A 20,633-nucleotide genomic window follows, 5' to 3' on the forward strand; every position below is an offset into this window, starting at 1 on the left:
TTTTACCCACGCCCATCCTTTATGCTATAAATATTTTATCTGCACATATTATAAATACTATGAAATTATAATGTTTTATTTAAAAGTTCTATACACTTTAAAGAAATTAAGAGGAAAAAATAGCCTTTTATATATTTTAGCCATTTGTTATTTCTGATGCTCTTCATTCCTTCTGGAATGTATAAATCTTTATCATATTCATTTCCCTCAGCCAAAAGAACTTCCTTTAGCCTGTTTTATAGAGCAGATCTTCTGGCAATGAATTCTCTTAATTTCCTGTCTTCTATGGATCTATTATCAAATTTAGTTAACTATTTTCTCTGTAATCTCCATTCTACTGTTAAGCCTATCCAGTAAATTTTTTTATTTCAGTTTTTGTGTGTTCTAAAATTGAATTTCCATTTAGTTCTTTTTATAGTTTTTCATTCTCTCCTGAGACTTCCTATCTTTTATTACACTGTGAGTTTGTATTCCTTTACTCCTTTGAGCATCACTTGCTTTAAAAAAGTTCTCTCGGCTAATACAAACATCTGGGTCACTTCAGGGTTGGTTTCCATTGATTGTCTAATTTATGTAGAATATTCTCAAATATTTTTAATTTCAAAAATTTTTAAATTCTATCCTGGGCATTGTGAATGTTAGGTTTCTGTGTGTTCCCCATCCCTTCTCCCTGCTCCTAGCTGTTCCCAGGTGATTCAACTGTGATGATCCACACAGCTTTCTGGGTGGTGCAAGACAGAACTGACCTTCTGGGCAGCAGCCCCACCAAGCTGGGCCTCCTTCATAGAAAGGTAAGTCAGGCAAAGAGAAACTAAACTTCTTACCCTTTTCAAATGTGTCTACTCTCAGAATTTTCGCTCCACCTGCATGCTGAAATCTCTCCGCTTGACTCTGGAGTTGCCCAAAGGTATCTTCACCCAAATTTCTTCAATTTGGGTGATTGCCAAAGTCACTGTTTCTACTGAGGGATCTCTCTAGAACCTCCTATTTCACCATCTTATTGACATCACTGGTGATTGGTTTTTCAAATGCTAAACCAACCTTGTCTTTCTGGTATATATCCAACTTTGCATGATGTATTGTACTTTTTTTATATTGTTGCGCTCAATTTTTATAATTCTTTTAAGAATATTTACATCTATGTTCATAAGGAATAATAGCCTGTCACTTTCTTTTATTGTAATGCCTTTGTGTGGTGTTGACATAAGTGTAACGCTGGCCTCCTAGATTGACTTGGGGAAAGTGTCTTCTCCTCTCCAATTTTCTGGGAGAGTTTGTGTTGCAGTGTTTCTTCCTTAAGTGTTTGTTAAAAAACATTAGTGAAACCATTTCCTTATCTGGAGGATTTTTTGTTTTGGTTGGTTCGTTTGTTTTTGTTGTTGCTGTTTTTTGTTTTTGGCAGAGGGGGAGTCATAAGCTACAATATATTTTCTTTAATTGATAGAGAGATGGTCAGGATTTCTTTTCTTTTTCCTTGAGTGAACTTTGGTTATTTTTGTCTTTCAATGAATTTGAACAATTTTATTGATCTTCACAAAGAACTACCCTTACATTTTATTGATTTTTACCTATTGTTTTTCAAGTTTTAAATGTTATTTATTTCTGCTCTGATATCTATTATTTCTGCTTACTTTGGAGTTAATTTGTTCTTCTTCTTCTAATACCTTAAAGTTGATACTGAGGTTACTGATTTGAGACTCCACTTTTTTTTTATATAGGTGATTAGTACCAGAAATTTACCTCAAAGTACTGCTTAGTAGCATCCCACAAATTTTGATATTTTGTGTTTTTATGTTTATTCAGTTCAAATACTTTGTAAGTTTTCTTTTAATGTTTTCCTTCAACCCTTGCAATATTTAAAAGTGTATTATTTATTTTCCAAACATTTAGGCCCTTTCTAGTGATCTTTCTGTTAATTTCTAATTTAATTTTACTGTGGCCAGAGAATACACTTTTTAGGACTTGAATCTTTTTAAATGTATTGAGATTTGTATTATGGCCCAGAAATAATCTATCTTAGTTAATGTTCTATGTACACTTGAAAAAAATGGGCAATCCTGTAGAGTTGGTTATTATGTTCTACAAATATCAACTAAGACGGATTTATTAATAGTATTATGTCTTCTGTCTTCTTACTGACTTTTTGTCTGCTTGTCCTATAAATTATTGAAAGAACATTGCAATATCTGATTATAAGTGTGGATATGTCTATTTCTTATAGTTCTACCAGGATTTGCCTCACGTATCTTGGAAGGCAGCTATACCACCAATGCTGTGGTTGCTTCGTGTATCTTGAATCTCTGTTATCATATCCCAAAATGTTATGTTCTCATGATAAATTTACCTATTTATCATTGAGAAAAGACTTTTAAAAGTCTCTGGTAACATTCTTTTCTCTAAATTGTACTTTGTCAGATATTAATATAGCCATTCCACTTTTGCTTAACTAGTATTATTATGGTATATCTTTTTCTATACTTTAAATTGTAGAATAATTTTATATCTATATTTCAGTGTGTTTCTTGAAGTGGGCATATAGTTGGATCATGTTTTTGAATCAAATCTGACAATCTCTGTCTTATAACAGGTGCTTAGGCCATCTCTTTCAATCTGTTTATTTATATAATTGAGTTTAAAACTGCCATCTTGGCACTTGTTTTCTTTTGTTGCATTTATTATTTGTTCTCATTTTTCTCTTTTTAAAAACTTTTTGGTTTATTTAAGTACTTTTTATAATTCCATTTTATTCCTTTGTTGGCTTATTAAGAACAACACTTTGGTTGGTGGTGTTAGTTGTGGCTTTAGGGTTTATATTATACATATTTAACTACTTTCAAAATATATTATATTTAATGTATAATATAAGAAACTTAAAACAGTAAACTTCCATTGCTTCACTTTTGACCTTTATGGTTTTGTTGTCATACATTTACTTCTAAATATGTTATAAAGTTCATATTAAATTATTTTGTATGAATATTAGTTATCTTTTTAAAATATTTAAATAAGAAACAATTCATATATATATATAGTTTGTTGTTGTTTGTTTGAGACAGGGTCTCCCTGTGTTGCCCCAGCTAGAGTTAGAGTGTAGTGGTGTCATCATAGCTCACTGCAACCCCAAACTCTTGGGCTCCAGTGATCCTCCTGCCTCAGCCTTCCAGTAGCTGGGACTATAGGCATATGCCACCATGCCTGACTAACATTTCTTATATTTTTAATGCATTTACTATTTCACGTGATCTTCATTTCTTTGTGTAGATATATATTTCCAATTAGTATCATTGATAGTTTTTAATAATTGATAGTTTTTAATTCAAGTTTACTCATCTTATCTTCTGTACTATCTAATCTGCCTTTCATCACTGAAGTTACATTTGAGTATTCTTTTGGTATTCTTTTTATATAACTTCTATGTTTCTATATTACATAGTCAACATTTCCTCTAGATATTTTCAACCATATAAAATATGGTTATAATAACTATTTTACTGTCTTTGTCTGCTAATTATAACATGTGTTAATTCTGGATTTGTTTTTATTAGTTTTTCTCCTTATTATAAGTCATATTTTCCTCCTCTGTATGCCTCATAATTTATGGATTGGATGTTGGATATTGAAAATTTTACCTTTCTTGTGCTGTGTATTTTTATGTTCCTATACATGTTCTGGAACTATGTTCAATGATACAGTTAATTACTTGGAAACAGATTGATTCTTTCAGTTCTTGCTTTTAAAGATGTTTCTGGCATGATCAGAGTGGTATTAATCTAGTATCTATTATTTCCCACTATTAAAATGAGACTCATTTGAATACTCAGTGCCCCATGGATTATGATATTTTACAATATGAGGCTTATTAAATTGGTAATATTCATAGCCCTGTGTGAGTACAGTTTCTTCTAGTTAGTTGAGTCATTCATTTTCTAATGGGTAATTTCTTGTATAATTTCCTCACATGCATGCTCTGATGAATGCTTGAAGGGAATCTTCTGAAGATCTCTAGAGTTTTGTCTCTGTGCATCTCTCTCCTCTCTAGAACTCCATCCTATGAACCCTAGATACATTGTCATCCTGGACTCTCAACTTTGTCTCTTCAAGTTAGGGTGTTCTGTGGGTTCTGCCTAGGTTCTCCTTTATGCACTATCCTGGAAATTCTCACACAGTAATTACATGGAAAATGGCAGGACTAACTTCATCTGTTTTCTTTCTTCTTCTGGAGATTATGCTCCATATTGCCTAATATCAAATGTCTTAAAAATCATTGTTTTATACATGTTGTTTGTGTTTTTAGTTGTTTCTGGTGGAATGGTAAGTCTGGAGCCTGTTATTCCATCATATAGAAAAGTGGAAGGTCAATATTCCACTTTTTTCTTTTGCTTCTATATAATTTTTAAGAATATAAATTTTTTATAGCCTGATGTGATTTAATTGATCACCTACCTGAGTCCTTTCATTTTTAGAGGAGACTCTTATACTCAGCATGAGGAAGTGAGTTGACCAAGAATCAACTTTAATAATCAAGCAATTATTCTGCTGGGAAAAGAGGCAGCTGCCTATGTTTGTGACTGTGTAATTCCTGTATCCTAGCTCTATCGAGTTTGGATGTTTTTTTCCCCAACCCTTATGTAGGAGGACCATAGTCCCTCTGTAAGAAGTTTTTGCCATGTTTTCCATTATAGTCACTGTGCTAAGATTTTCAAAATTTGCCTGTGGGGAGTATAGCCTCCTCCAAAACTGCTCTCAATCAGGGCCTAGTCAGCACTATCTTCTAGTTGCTGCTACAGAAAAATAAAGCCTGTTTACTGACTTTGGTGTTATGATACAGTGCACAGGTGGACACTGAAGACACTTTATTACTTTGACAGTGACATAAAAAGTGGAAGAAGTAAGTACTTTCATTCTTAGAGAGTTTCTTTCCAAATCCTTACAAATTATAGCCTGAGAAGCTTCCTGGGCCCACTAGAGGCCTGATTGCTGTCTGAAATACCACTTCTTGTAAGAGACATGATTCATATCTACCATGTAGAGGCCTTTCATTATTCACAACAACATTATATGTGTGGAAAGCCCTCTCTAGGAAATTAAAAGTGCCTAAAGAAGAGAGATCTGCAGGTTGCTATTGTCCTTTTTCCTCATTCTATACCAAGTTAGAAAACTCAAATTGCCAGACAATTAGTTTCCCTTTTCCTTTTCCCAGTATGGTATGGGTATCTTTCAACATCTGCCCATAGATAATGATAATAATAGCTTTCCATACAGCACGCACAAGCCCCCATAGACAGCACCCACAGAGAGTATGCATATCTCAACAGCAGTTGCAGAGCTTAGCAGCTGTCTTAACTGATGAATTGGGAAAAGGTGCCCAATGTTGAACACATCAAGGTCCTAGGAAAAACAAATGGGAGGTTCTCAGCACAAGACCTGGTTTTTCAGGATTGAGAGAAGGCACATAATTGTAAGACTTCCATCCAAGAGGAAACAAGAGGAGTGGAGCAAGCACATCTGTAGAAAAGGTTTGAGAGAGCTCAGAATCTCTAATCAGGATCACTGATGCAGGTCTTTCTTTACTGAAGCCAATCAGAAAAGACTGGAGTAGGTGACTGTTTTTTTAAATGTGAAGACAATAATGCAATGTTTCAAGAAACATGAAAAATCCAGGAAGCATGACTTTATAAATGAAACAAAACAAAGTTCCAGTGGCTGACCTTATAGAAATATAGGTCTATGAATTGCTTCACTAAGAGTTTAAAATAATCATCTGAAAGCAGATCAGTGAGCTACAAAAGAATGCAGATATACAAATGAATGAAATCAGAAAAGTCCATGAAAAAATGAAAAGTTCAACAAAGATACAAAACCATTAAAAACAATCAAACAGAAATTCTGGAGCTAAAGAATACAATGTCTAAACCAAAAAATGTAATGGAGAGCTTCAACAGTAGACTTTCTGAAGCAAAAGAAAGAATGAGAGAATACTAAAACAAATCATTTGAAATTACACAGAGAAACAAAAAGAAAAAGAATTAAAAAGAGTGAAGAAAGCCTACACAATTTATGGGACATCATCTAGTGAACCAATGTAAGTATTAAACCAGTTCAAAAAGAGTAGGGAAAAAAAGGGGAAGAAATCTTATTTTAAAAAATAAGACATAAAATTTCCTAAATCTGGAAAAAATATGAACATCCATATTCATAAGGCCCACAGAACATCAAATAGATTAAACACAAAGAAGTCTTCATTGAGACACAGTATAATCAAATTGTCAAAGTCAAAGAAAGAGAGAGAATGTTGAATGCAGCAAGAGAAAAGCAACTTGTCACATACAAGGTAACCCAATAAAATTATCAGTGTATTTCTCAGCAGAAAATCGTGTAGGCCAAAAAAGGGTAGGATTATATAGTCAAAGTAATGTACTAACTGAAAAAAAAGTCCACCAAGAATACTATATCTGGCAAATCAATCTTTCAGAAATGAAGGTGAGATAGACATTCCCAAACAAACAAAAACTGACACAGTTCACTACCACTAGGCCTACCTTACAAGAAATTCTAAAGGAAGTTCTTCAAGTTGAAATGAAAGGATGCTAATTAGCAGCATGAATACATATGAAAGTATTAATATAAAACTCACTGGTAAAGGTAAATATATAGTCAAAATCAGAAGGATCTAATACTATCATTGTGTTGCATAAATCACTTTTAACTCTAGTATAAAAGTATTAAAAATAACTATAGCTATAATAATTTTTAATGGATTCACACATCAATAATATAAAGTATGGGTAAGGGAGAAGTAAAATGTGGAGTTTTTGTATATGATTGAAAATAAGTTGCTATCAGCTTAAAGTAGACTGTTATAACTGTAAGACTTTTTAGTGTAAGGTTTAGGATAACACATCCAAAAATCTATAATAGATATATAAAAGATGGAAGGAATCAAAGTATACTACTACAAAAAATTATCTAAGTACAAATGAAGACAGCAAAAGAGAAAGAAGGGAACAAGAGAACTAAAAAGACAGTCAGAAAACAATTTTAAACATGGCAATAGTAAGTCCTTACCTATCAAAAATTACCTTAAATGTAAATAAATTCAATTCTCCAATCAAAAGACATAGTGAGCCCACTGGGAGGGCTGAGGAGGGCTCCCCAGGAGTACAAAACCTAAACCACTGGCTTCCCCAGGAGACAAAAAACAGCCTTCAGAACCCACTAGAAAGGCATGTACTGTGCAAATACACTTCCCAAGGAAGTGTAGTCCTCCAGACTGCAGCCCAACCAGCTCAAGAAAAACTTGATAAGACACTCTTAAGAGAATGAAAAAGGTGAGCTATAGACTGGGAGGAAATATTTGCAAATCACATGCCCAATAAAGGATTTATATCCAGAATGTGTAAACTTTTCTCGAAATTCAACAATAAGAATAAACAGCCCAATTAAATAAATAGGCAAAAGACTTATTAATAAATGGACATTTCCCCAGAGAATATATACAGATGAAGTATCATCACAAAGACATTCAACATCACTAGCTATTAGACAAATGCATATTAAAACAATAATGAGATACTACCAAATGCCTTTTAAAATGCTTAAAATATTTCTAGGAATTTGTATATAAGCTTTTGTATGTACATATACTTTCATTCTTTTGGGATAAGTGAGGACAGAATGGCTGAATCACAAGGTAAGAATATGTTTAACTTTTAGATACACTGCCAAACTATTTTCCAAAGTGGTTGTACCATTTTAGATTCTCATTAGCAGTATTGAGAATTCTAGTTCTTCCGTATCAACAACACTTAGTATGGCCAGATGCTTTCATTTTAGTCATCCTAACAAATGTGTAGTGGTGTCTCACTGCCAGTGGTGATAAGGAGCAACTAGGTCTCTCACACATTGCTGAATGTGGAATGAATGATACAGCCACTCTGGGAAAGACTCTGGTGGTTTCTTTCAGTGTATTTTGAACATACACTTACTATAAAACCAAGCCATCCTATTTCTAGGTATTTTCCATAAGGAAATGAAAACTTATTTTCCCCCCGAACTCTGTGCCTGAAAGCATTCATAATCACCAGTAACTGGAAACAATTCAAATACCCCTCATTAGGTAATGGATAAACAAACTGTAGTCCATCCATAAAATATAGTACAGCTCAGCAATAAAAAGGAGCAAACTATGGCTAGACAACAACTTGGATGAATCTCAAAGGCATTATGCTGAGTGAGAGAAGCCAGTCTCAAAATGTTACATGCAATGTAATTCAATATATATGACACTTTTCAAAAGACAAAACAATGATGATGAACAGAATGAAGGTTGGGATGGACTGGCATATGGCTTCAAAGGGAGTCATTTTGGGGTGATGGAAATGTTGTAAATCTTGATCGTGGTAGTATTAATAGTTACATAAAATTATACATTTAGTAACAACATAGAACTATACACCAAAAAGTCAATTTTACTTGATGTTGCCTTTTAAAAATATAATAATATATTTTAAAATAGAAAATAAACCTCAATATTAAGAAAAAAACTTGATTAAAAAGATGGGCAAAAGATATATGGTTGGAAAATAAGCACATTAAAAAAAATACTCAACAGGCTGGGCGCGGTGGCTCACGCCTGTAATCCTAGCTCTCTGGGAGGCCGAGGCAGGCGGATTGCTCAAGGTCAGGAGTTCAAAACCAGCCTGAGCAAGAGCGAGACACCATCTCTACTATAAATAGAAAGAAATTAATTTGCCAACTGATATATATATATATAAAAAAATTAGCCGGGCATGGTGGTGCATGCCTATAGTCCCAGCTACTCAGGAGGCTGAGGCAGAAGGATCACTCGAGCCCAGGAGATTGAGGTTGCTGTGAGCTAGGCTGACGCCATGGCACTCACTCTAGCCTGGACAACAAAGCGAGACTCTGTCTCAAAAAAAAAAAAAAAAAAATACTCAACATCATTAGTCATTGGGGATATGTAAATTAATATTATACATACAACAATATGGATAAGTTTCAAAATCATGCTGAGCGAAAGAATTCTTATGAAAAGAATATATTCTATATGATTCTCATTTCTATAAAATTCTAGAAAATGCATAACAATCTATAGAAACAGAAATCAGAACAGAAGTTTGCCAGGGGAATAAGGTGAGGGTGGGAAGGAATGAGGCAGAATGCCAGGGATATGGGGAGAGGAATTTAAAAGGATCATAAGAAAACATTAGGACATAATGGATATATTTATTTCTTGATTTTGGTGACAGCTTTATAGATAGAATTTATCACATTAAAATTATACACATTAAAAATATACAATTTAGTATTTATCAACTTTACCTAAGGAAGTCTGTTTAGAAATTTAAAAAAATAATAAATTAAAATAAATTTTCAAATGTGGAGTGTGAGAAATAAACAGAAAGGATATTGAAGAAGACATTTATTTACTTTTTACCTGTTCAAAAAAAGTGAGAAAAGTAAACACTTGCCCCTCACAAACACAAGCTCAATTTCATCTTAGTCTCCTGTTTCTCATTCACACTCTTTTCTAATTCTCTCATTCTTAATGTGATACAAAGATAGCTAACTAGGAAAAGAAGGAGAGGGTATCAAGTTTGATCAGGGTTTGCCTTCCTGATCTCCTTGGATATACCAAGCCCTAGGCTGCAGGGAAAAACATAGCTCATTGCTTTTCTCCAAATCTCCTTAACAGAAGTGGATTCAGTCGATTTGGGGAGCATGATAATTCATCAGAACCATTGTTAGGATTGTCAGCAATATGGGAAAGCTGTTTCTGAAATTCCCACAAAGCACAATTCTATCCAAGTGAGAGTTGAAAACCATCTCCATTTTTCTAAGAAAAATCCCATAGACCCAATAGAGTCAGTGTCATCTGAATATTCCACATGCAATTTCACTTCTTTGCTCATGTCTATTTAAGTGATTTCTGAAAGCTGTAATTACATAAACAGAGAGCCTCCCACACTCTGACAAGTGGAAAAATACATATTAACTCCAGACAAAATGTGGGTGGCAGTATATTTTTTCTCTTTAAGTGAGCTTTATACTGTCAGAAACTATGAAACACTACTGCAAACAGCAATAACTCACTAAACGTCTCTCATATTAGAAACTGTCATATAGTTTCCTAGGATGTTATTTTACCTTATTATTTCGCCTTGGTAATGTGAGAGGTGAAACAGCAAAGCTCTTAAAACCAACTCTTCCTTTTCTATCAGATGGTATCTATCCATCCCTTCCCCAAACACTCTGTAAGACTTGGCTAATTACGGAAACAGTTGCTGTGTTTCAATTGTGAGATGTATTGGTATGGGTTCTTTCTGACACTGTGATCTCTCATCATTTGAATTACATGTGTTGGGGAGGAGGCCAGTAATGGAAAAGAAGCGTAAGGCATAGAGATTTCCTTTGGTTTACAAACTAGGCACTTCTAATGGAGTATTTCATGTTAATATCGATGTGAAATGTAAGACCACAAACCAAAATTACATGTAGGAGTTAGCATTGTTTTAACTACTCACCTTGGAATAATGTTACCTTTTAAATTGTTCATTCATATAATAATTCAATAAGAGTAATGTTTTTTGAATATTTGCCATGTAGAAACTGGAGTAAAGAAATTAACATCATCTTGGAAAAATTAAGAATAATGAGTAGAACAGGGATTAGAACCCAGTTAGCCTGGCTTCAGAGTCCTACTTTCAACCATTATGCTATGCTGTATCTCAAAACTGTGACTAATATTTATTGAAAGCATGCTGTTGGCCAAGACATTATTCTAAGCCCCTTACGTTTATTATCTCAGGTAAGCCTCACACAATAGCGCTCTTCTCTGTTAATTCTTATTTTCCCAGTTTTCAGATGATGAGATTGAGACACAGGAATACTAAGTAACTTGTCCAAGGTTCATAGCAACTGACAGAGTATGGATTTGAACAATGACCATCTGACTTCAGATACTGTCTTCCTCACCATACATCAAGGAAAATGCAATAAGCATATACTGTGGGCAAATCACCATGTCCAGCACTGGGGTTCCATGGGAAAAGCCTATTGAAGAGTAGCCTCCAGTCTGGTTAAGGGGTCAGGCAAGTAAGCATGCTCTTCTCCACTGCTTCCCTCCGTTTCTTTCCCGTATGCTTTTTTCTGTTAAGATGTCATTCTATGAAGAGAAAAATAATGGAATGAATAATAATTAATCTATTTCTCACTTCAAAATGTTAGAAGTAGGGGAAGGAAGTGGAAAGGTATAAAATGTTTATGTTTATCTTTAGAGAAATTGGGATTAAATATGTCAAGGCTTGCCAGAGATTTACATTTGATACCCCACTTGACCCTCTGTCAAATCTGTATCCACGGACTTCCGTGGACCACTGGGTGACAAGAACCCCCACCATATAGGATATAATTTAGTTGGAAGAAAGATTCAAGTTATCTCAGGCAGGGGAAATATTTTCTATGGAACCCAAAGACACATGAACAAGGAAGATCGATTCTGCTAGAGCAGATCATTCTTATGAGGAAGAAGTGGGACATCTGGTTAGCAGGACTATAGAGTAGCAAGAAATAAAACTTTAAGTTATGGAAACTTTGGAGATTGTTGTTATAACAACTAACATTATTTACTCCAATTAAAACAAGAATTCTTACCAGGAATAGGGTTTTGCTGTAACAAGAAATATAAAATGTGTGGCACTGACTTCAAAGTCAGATAGTGGGAGTCAAGAAAATAGACATTGTGAGTGTAGCAGTTGAAAATCCACATTATACTATGGAATATATTTGGTAAAACTGTGACGATTGGGAGGCAGAATAAGTGCCTCTGAGATTATAGCTTTTAGGGAAAAACGCCAGAATGTTATAGGATACTATATGCTGTTTTGAGCAAGGTATTATATAAAAAAGAGATGAGTTCAGTCAAAGACCAGCTTATTTTTGTGTACAGATGAAAGAAAACAGTTAAGAGATTTACCTAGTTGAAAATGATGTTTATTTCTGGACCCCCCAATAGTAAGGCAGGTAAGTTTGAACAAAGCTTTGAGCATCAAAGGCCAAGTAAGACTTTTTAGTTGAGCAAAGTATCTCAGCTTTGCAGCAAAGGGTAACAATGCAATGCCCAATCTCAAATTATTAAGTTAAGAGAGAGAGAGAGAGAAAGGATTATGGATAAAGAATCAGAGAAATAAAGCAATAATCTTTTAAAAAGGAGCTTGAGTGTAGTTGCATGCAGAACTGAATGAAACAAAACACATTTAAAAAAACTAGTAAATATTTGTGGAACTTGTATTGAAAAAGAAGAAAGAAAGAAAAAAGAAGGAGGAGAAGAAGAAGAAGAAGGGGAGGAAGAAGAGGAGGAGGAAGAGGAGGAAGAAGAGGAGGAGGAGGAGGAGGAGGAGAAAAGAGAAGAGATGAGACGAGAAAAGAGAAGAGATGAGACGAGAAAAGAAAAGAAAAGAGAAGAAGAGAAGGAGAGGGAGAATCAATTGAGCTTTAAAGAAGCCCACACTTGAAGAATCAGGCAGCAGGGCATACTATCTAATTTTCCCTAAGGGAGTGTGATGTTTAACACCATTTTCACATGTGGTCAAGGAGAATATGAAAGAAGTTCCCAAAGATCAAGGGCACCAGGGACCAAGAAGCACAATAAACAAGGGGACAGAATCATCTACAAATTATAATTAGAGACTATGAAGGGATTTCCCTACTAACAGGACAAAGGTAATACACAGTGACTGCCCAGCTGGACTTTATTATTAAAATAATGACAGTTATAATTCAAGAGTTTCTCATCGTTGGCTTTTCTACGTGGGAGCATTCATTGCATTGCCCTCTGTCTGCCCCCTACTGTATGTTCGATTGCAGAGGTGGCTGTGGAGGCAACACAGGTAGCTTGTCTTCAGATCCAAAGCCAGCACAACATGAAGAGCCATAGCTGGACCTGAGCAGGAGGACTGCATCTCACCCAGAGCTTCTAGATCTCAAACGTGGTACATTTATTTGATGGAGTTTTGGGTTGTCTCCCTGGGAGAGAGGGTACATACATTCTAAGAGGGGGACCAGAACTGGCCAGGACAATTCTTCACCAAATGCATTTACTCTTCCCCCTCTGTACACAGCTACACTAGAATCTCCATCCTCCCTTCAGTTGACATGATAAATGGCTAGTTCTCAATAAGGAAACATGAGTGGAACAGTGCTTGTCATTTGGGGGATGAAAGGAAAAGAAGTGAGTACATTTTATTCACCTTCTTTTATTTCTCATCAACAAGCTAAATGCAGACATGCAAGAGGTCTTGCAAGAACACAGAGTTGCTAGATGAAGGAATCTTCTGTTCAAGAAAGATCATGTGGAAGACCAGTGACCAACTAGGAACATCCACATGGGACTGTTTATGTGCAAAAAAATAAACTTTTATCAAGTCACTGATTTTTTTCAGAATCGTTTGTTGCAAAGGAAACATTATCTTAAGTAATCCAATGCATGAAGTTTTCAGGATTCTAATTTGATCTACATTGCACTATCACGTCTTCAAACTTTATATAGCACTTAGTCTGTGCTAGGTAGTGTTCTAAATATTTTACATATATTACACACACATATATGCATATATATATATATATATAGTCCATTAAGTATTATAGCAAATAAAGGCTGTACCTCAAAGTTTAATACTTAATTGTACCCTAGAAAACACAAGAATTAGTCCTTTAACTATATAAAAGTCAGTTTAGCTAAAAAGAATTACAGAGTGATCTTTAGAGAACTTTATTTATCCCTGTACGAGCTGCTTGAGAAGTAGCCCAAATTCCAGCTTTATTACAGCATTACCTAATTCATCTCTTTGTGGGTCATTTCATTTTGGGGACACAATTTCTAGCCACAGGTAATTGAATCCTATTTAACAAATAATTTACAAGATAAACTTCTGTGGACTTCATTTTACCTGTGTTATCAAAAAGGATGTTCACTGTAGAATAATCGCTAACTAAGCACTTATTGTGCGCTTATTTGCTGCTCAGCTCTGTGCTTGACATAAAGATGTTGGAGACACAACCACTGTTCATGAGGAGCTTGCAGTTTAGTGAACATGCAAGCTTGTTAAAAACTGTTACAACACAACATGATGAACGCTCTCATAGCAACATACATAGAGTGTGATGTGAGCACTGGAGTCAGAAGTATAATTCTGCAAAAGAGCATTTGGTGGGCAAAAGAGATTTTGAAGCAGAGGCATGAAAATTATACAGACACATGTATGCGCTCATTATATGAAAGAAGATGTTGGTGGCACTTTAATCCAATTGTTCACAATTATTCATCATAGTATTGGTCAAATTTGGTCACTAAAGAGCACCAGCTATCTTAAGGCAGGATATCAATAGCTGGGTCTACTATAGTATTTACCATGATTTGGATATCTTTCTTTGATCTCTGTCATTCATTAATATTTTCAGATTTAATACTGTAGCAATTACCACTCTTTTTAGTACTCCTGCCTTCAAAGCTTCTGTGTTGTGAGATTACCATAGGTTTTTTTATGCTGCCACAATTTTCCCAGTTGAAAACTTAAATACATATCTGAATCCTCTTTCTTTATCACCCCCACATGCAGACATGGCTTTGCCTCTCCTTCAGGCCTAGGCACCTGAGACGCCTCCCAGGCAGCCTCTCTGCCTTTTCACTGATCTAGTCCATTTGTGCTGCAGTCCCCAACCCTTAGGCTGCAGACAGGTACCTGCCCACGGCTTGTTAGGAAAGGGGCCACACAGCAGGAGGTGAGCAGCAGGTGAAGCTTCGTCTGTATTTAGAGCTGCTCCCCATCACTCATTCTCTTGAGCTCCACTTCCTGTCAGATCAGCTGGAGCATTAGATTCTCATAGGAGCTCAACCCCTACTGTAAACTGCTCATGTAAGGGATCTAGGTTGCGTGCTCCTTATGAGAATCAAATGCCTGATGATCTGAGGTGGAGCTGAGGCGGTGATGCTAGCACTGGGGAGTGGCTGCAAATGCAGATTGTCATTAGCAAATGTTTGACTGCGCAATAAATCTAATGCACTTAAATCATCCCCAAACCATCCCCCCTAACCTACCTCCCAACACTGCATTCATTTTGATAATCTCTACCAGATGCATAACCCAATAATGCTATTTTACATTCCTATGCCATACTCTTCTTCCCAATCTTCCATAGCCCTGCATTACTAAAATCCTGACTTTGTTACTTAGTAACCAGCTAATTAATCTTGTTGAGATTTGGTTACCTGATTTATAAAATGGGGATGATAATTATATTTAACTCATACATTTATCATTAGGCTCAAACGCTTTGAAACATGTGGAGTATTTAAAACAATTTCCAGCACACAGTCTGCATTCAAGGGACTTTAGCTGTTGTAGCAATTACTTACAGTAACCTGACGCAGAAGGCAGCCTGAAATTTGACTCAAATTTTACTTTACTTTTATCTCACAAGAAACACCTGTTCATGACAAACCGCGGGGTTTTTTTTCCACTATTTTATGAAGACATCTCACAAATTCCTTCCTTTGAACTTGTGATTTGATAATGCTCTGCCCCAAACATCCCTTCTTTCTGTTTATTCAAATCCTGCTCATTTGATATGAACTCATTTGAATGCCATTCACCACAAATCTTCTCTTGCCATAGCTGATGGCAGTTCTTTCCCCACTCTGAACAGATAAGATGATATTTATTTGGAGATTATTGTGTACTGTGGGGTATGAAATGAAGAGGCTGTAGCTCAGAATGGAAAAGAAGAAAATGTTCTCATCCCTCTCCCTTGCCCCAATGTACCTAGCATACTTCCCCAGAGTAGGAAGTGAGCCATAAGTATTTGTGGATGACTGCTCATAATGTAACTAAGGATATTTTTATAAAGGTTACGTTTAGAAGCCACATGCAAAGAAAAAAAAAAAAAGAATGAAGGAGACATGATGGAATTCTTCCTGGAGTGACATGAGGGATGAAGAATAGCATCTAGAAAGAAATATTGCTATGATTACTATATCCCCAAATGATATTACATAGAACAAGTTAAGTGATATTAATATTTCCTTGTCCTCTAAAAGTTGGCTATTTTTTTGTATTTTGTAATTGGAGATGGTTCTCATTTTTGTGCATCAAATCAAAATCAATATGCACTAATCTAAATAAACCAAAAATATCAAACCATACAAATTTGACATACATGTTTATGCAGAATATCATTTCAAAAGTACCTGATATGTGACTGTTTCATGATTTGGGGAATCTTTCTAAGGCCTCCGTGAACAACTGTGTAGGCTGCATACCACCCAACTCCGGGAATGCTATTCACACAGACTTCAGAGTAGATTTATTTCCCTGACCCTGTCATCCTGAAGTTGTGTACAGCAGCCTCTGTCTATACAGTTTGGATTGGAAATTAACCTACCTATATATTTTCTTAAATTTTTCAGAGTATTATAATATATCCTTGAAGAAGGCAAAAGAAGTCTTGTGAGTAGTGAATAAGATCACAGGCTACAGAGTTAGTCCAATCTAGGTACAAATCATTGCATTGCTTTTTATAAAATGGCAAGTTACATTACATAACCGTTCTGAGCCTTTGTTTCATCATCAGTAAAATGGAGCTAATAATGCTACTTCACATGGTTTTTGAAAGGGTTACATGAAATGAAGTCAAGCAAAACACTCAGCTCATAGTAGGAACTCAGTGTTTACTCCTTCGTATTTTCATTTCAGAATTATGATTGTGCAGAGGAAACAGGGTTTTTTCTATGTAATGAATTCCAGAGAGTAACACCTTGGCCTGACTTCTAACATCCATTCTGGAAAATTATGCTGGCCATATTCATTTTAGTGCAGTGGCTTTTGAATGTTTTCTTTAGCAGCAGCAGATTCTCCAGTTTCCAATTAAAATCTTAAATAGACCCCAGTGTAAAAGGTAGCTTCTTTGGGACAGACACTGGATTAGAGCTGGTTCCACCCAGCCTTGCATTGTCTGCACTTGGGAAAGTTGCTTAACCCCTTTCAGTCACTTTTCTCTTCTGCAACTTTTAGATAATGAAAAATGCTTCCCTGCTTAGTTTTCCAGGTTGTTGTGACACTCAGATGAGTGCATGTGTATGAATGCCGTTTGAAACAGTAATGTGATATACAAATATACACTAGCATTCTTATCACAACACAAGCTTCTGCATTTTGGCTCACCTATTTGATTTTTTCCCAACAGATTTACCTTCCTAATTACAGGCAGCTCCTTGCTAACAAACAGGTTGTATTTCAAAATTTAATTTGCTAATCAGTTGTTAGGAACTCAGCACACATTTTCCCTTAGAGATGATGTTATAAATGGAATAGTTCATTTCTGAAGCAATCTTCATATGACTCTTTAGCCCAAAATGTAACTCAAATAGTAGATATTTGCTATAAAAACAGTTGGAAATATTATTGCAATATAAATGATTCAAAAGGTAAAATAATAAAAATGAATGAGTTTATCTCTAATGCTAGCATTTAATGACCAGCAAATCTACTTAAGAAAAAGAAGGTAGACATTAAAACCAGTGGAGATCCTAAAGAAAATTTCTGCATCCTCCAAGAGTTTTAGAAATCAATATGACTTGGTTGTTATTGTGACTGACGAATTTCAAAACCTAGATCTTTCCATTTCTTTTCATAACATTTATACTTAGTAATTATTATTGGGGTAAGTTAGTGGAGACAGGGAGGAGTATGACAAAGGGAACAAAGGCGGGGAATGAAAGATCATGGAAAGAGCAGAGAGATAGGAGAAAAACAAAGATTGAAAGGAGCCAGAATGACAAGTATGACCAGAAAATATCTTGGGGGAAAAAGGAGGAAGGCTGAATGATATGAATTTGATTGAAAAAAAGAAAAAGAAAAAGAAAACAAAAGATAACAGGCAGAAGGGAAATTAATATCTTAACCAAATTAAAGATTAAGAAAAAAATTTTTTTTCGACATTTAATATAGTTGAGTCCTACAAAAAACCTGCAGTCCTTGTCCTTATGTTAAGCCATTGGGTGAGGGTAAATGGAGTCTTTATATGGTAGATGAAGGGAGGAAGCAGGAACAGGTGCAATCTGGCTTTTGGTGTGAATTAAATATTTGTTACTGAGCACTAGGGATTCTGCAATTCAATCATTTAATAATATTAAAATAATGTGAGGTAGGGAATTAGTATCTAAAAAATAATTAGGACAAATTGACAAAAGATGAAAATATTTAACTGGATAGTCTCCATGACAGACATACAATCATTTGACAGATGTCTTTAACTTATTATTTGAAATTGTTTTCCACTGAAGCATTAAATATTTATTATAACACCTGATGCTTGTAAAGGCCTCTGGGGCAGTGAATAAAAAGCTGGTTGCTAAAGTGCTAAAGTAGGGGCACAATCTCTTTCCAACACACCTATCCTTGCCTTGAAAGGTCATGAATGACTTACTCATTCTCAAATGCAATTAGCCACTATTCAGTAGCAGTGTTTCCTGATAACATTACTTCCTCATGCTCTTCATCTCTTAAAAATCTCCTGACCATTCCTTCCTGAGTTTTCACCCCCCTTTCCAACCATCTCTCACATCACTCTCCTCATCTTCACTCCTCACCTTAAATGTTATTATTTCTCAGAGTTCTGAATTTTATTTTCTTCTCATTTTATAAACACTCTGTAAACAATTTCACCCACACTCATGGTCCCAAGCGCCACGTACAAACTAAATCCTACACACTAACACCCAAATCTCTATCTCCCACCCAGACTTCTCCCTCAGATTCCAGACCTCTGCCTTTAACTGAAAGACAAGACAGAGGTTTAACTAGAATTCATCTTTCCTTTCGTTTGCAATGCCATAGTTTTGATCATTTCAAAAACTGAAGTCATTTGAAAAAAGAGAGAGGCAATTTTATCCTTCATATATTTTTGATATTTGTCTCAGAAATTAAAATGAAATAATTTATCTTATGCTTTACCATTTATATTATTTCCCTATCCATAGTACTATAAGTTGATAGGATAAAGAATTCATAATATATTTTATAATCCTTCTGACAAATGAAGCTTTTAATCAAATTTGAAAAGTTAAAATCCTCAAAGATCCAGAATAAATTTTGTCTATATTTTTCCTGTCTATGAAATTCACCTAGAAATATTTTAAGATCATGGGGATTAATTAAGACCCCTCATCTCCATATTTTATTTTTAAACACAGTATCTTCAGATGTGCCCAATATGGGGACTTCAATAATTTCAGTTTTTATTCTAGGAGAATTTTTTTCTGTTCTAATATATCATTATATCTTTAGCTTTCTTTCTCTGCACATAATGCTGAACTCACAGCAAAGGAATTTACATTTTGAAATATTTTCACTAAATTCTCTTTCAATAATTATTTCTTCTTTTTTTTTTTTTTTTTTTTTTTACTAGAGAATGGTGGCCGTTTGCCTCTGCAAATGGAATGCTGGCTATGAGCTATGCTCAAAAAGTAAAGGGACCCCTTCTAAGTGAAAGAAATAATGTTATGGGAGGCTCTAGTAGGAGAGGAGATATCAGTTAAGCCAAACTTCAGATTTGTTTATTTCCTATGATACTCTGAATATCTTCCATATATCACCTACTGAATCACTCTGTTAAAGAATAGCCAAGTGTGCTTGTTTGAAATGCAGAAGCTTTCTAATATTCATAATCTAAGACAATTCAAATTTGAAAATACGTGCAAGATAAATTATCTTACATTGCACTGACTGAATCAATTACAACTTGAACTCACCAAATACAGTCCCTACTTAAATGCTGTGAAAAAGCAGCCTGCAGATGCCTACAGGATACCAATAATAATAAAAATAATAATAAACAGAGATTTTGAAATCAGACTGCCAGTGTTTGTATCCTAGAAGTTGTTTTATTACTTACTGTGTTAATTTGAATAAGGTATTTGAGCTCCCCAAGCTTTGGTTTTCCCAAATTTGAATGGAGATAATATTTACTTGCAAAGTTCTTGTGAATGACAGTGTTGGTGTATGTAACAAATAAACTTGTCCAGTTCATTGTTTGAATCTCAATGGGTAAACCAGAAAATACTTTTAAAATCATTAGCCCGCCATTAAAGGCAGAGCAGATATTATGCAATGATTTCTAGAATTCTGACCCGAAAACATTTTACCTGCAAAACATCCTCTCCACCACCACAATCACTGCCCATTTCTAAAACCTCATCCCTTGCTTCTTTCCCTCACTCACCCTTGGTTCTATCCATACCAAACCATATCCACTCTAAAGCAGTGGAGCACCCTCACACAGGAGCACCTGCCTGAAATTGTCTAGTTAATTATATTCCTCCTTGAAGGTTTGGTTTAAGACCACAAGTTCTAGGAGGCCAATTATGTCCACTTAAAGTGACTTAGGTACTTCTTTTCTGGGCTGCCATACCATATCACATGTCTCTCTATCATTGTTCTGTCTGTTGCTTAGACTGGACCAAAAAGCAAGGACCACACATTATATTTATTTTTATTTGTATCTCTAAAGCATAGATAAGTACTGAGCACACAGTAAGTGCTAAATAAATGTTTCTGGAA

This window comes from Microcebus murinus, chromosome 8 (genome assembly GCF_040939455.1).
Source record: "Microcebus murinus isolate Inina chromosome 8, M.murinus_Inina_mat1.0, whole genome shotgun sequence".
NCBI classification, from domain to species: Eukaryota; Metazoa; Chordata; class Mammalia; order Primates; family Cheirogaleidae; genus Microcebus; species Microcebus murinus.